Genomic DNA, 1,144 nt, shown 5'->3' on the forward strand with positions numbered 1-1,144 from the left:
TTCAACAGATCCTTAACGGTGGCAGCACCTATGCCGGAGCTAGCACCAGTAACGGCTGCAACACGATTTTGCCAACGTTCCATTATATTAATAACGCTTARTTTTGAAAGAGAACACCAACTGTTTGCACTATTGAAGKCTAGTGAAAGACTGATGTGTTTAGAGAACACTGCTTGCTATTTATAGCGCTAGCGGTAAGAGGTCTCTGAAAGGTACACTGTGATGAGTAAAACACATTCTATAATTTTAATTGAGATAACTCAAATATTGGTCGTTATATGCAGTAAAAATTCACCCGGAATCTCGCATATATTTATATTAGGTATAGGGTTTTTCAATAAGAGGGCTACAAAACGAAGTTAATTAATCGTCGCTGRCTTGTTGGCATATGCCATTGACTTGACGTAGCCCCACAGGAAATAATCCAATGGCGTCAAATCGCATGACCGAGGCGGCCAATTAACTGGACAATTTCGTGAGATAASACGTGCAAAAAACTTGGTTTTCAATAAATCGATTGTGACATTCGCTATGTAGCTTGTGCCGCCGTCTTRTTGGAATCACATATTGTCCAAGTCCATAACATCGAAATTCGTGTCAAAAATATTCGTTTATCATTGAGCGGTTTCCATGATGAAATGACTAACCTTACTGAAGAGAAATGTTCAAAGACCGGCAAAAAATATGGCATCATTTGATGTCCGCWTCGATTTACTTTTGTWGCGTCGTTTTCAAAAAACCCGTTATTTTAAATCTTAGCTATTGAAATTTCTGTTGCTGTAGCTGAGCAGTTTGAGATGTCGACGCTTTGYCTTTCATAACTCGGCTGATTCTGCACGCATGCGAATGCGAACTCACGTCGGTTGGGATAGACGATAATGGAATTATAAACTAAATGTTTGATATACAAACTATGACCTTTGTGCTTTCTATACTTTGAACCCAACTACTGGTGCCTTTAATATAAATATGCTTTWTTAATATATAAATCAGAGTACTTTATTATGCACAATTTTAAGTTTACTGGCAGTTAAAAAAGGGCACTTCTTTATCAGTTGATTTAATGATGTAACAAGTACAAGCAASTATAAATAATAGTTAATTATGTTTATTTTAACCTTATCGGCAGGAGTGGAAGCTATAT

At 36.9% G+C, this 1,144-nt stretch overlaps 1 protein-coding gene across 1 annotated transcript in view; it reads right to left on the reverse strand.

Moving 5' to 3' along the window:
* The window catches only part of LOC108966776 (farnesol dehydrogenase), a 13,468-nt gene that overhangs the window by 2,759 nt on the left and 9,565 nt on the right, over positions 1-1,144 (reverse strand). The window lies entirely within an intron of this gene.

The sequence above is a fragment of the Bactrocera latifrons genome, unplaced genomic scaffold, assembly GCF_001853355.1.
Source record: "Bactrocera latifrons isolate USDA-ARS-PBARC rearing strain unplaced genomic scaffold, ASM185335v1 scaffold_17, whole genome shotgun sequence".
In the NCBI taxonomy this organism is placed as follows: domain Eukaryota; kingdom Metazoa; phylum Arthropoda; class Insecta; order Diptera; family Tephritidae; genus Bactrocera; species Bactrocera latifrons.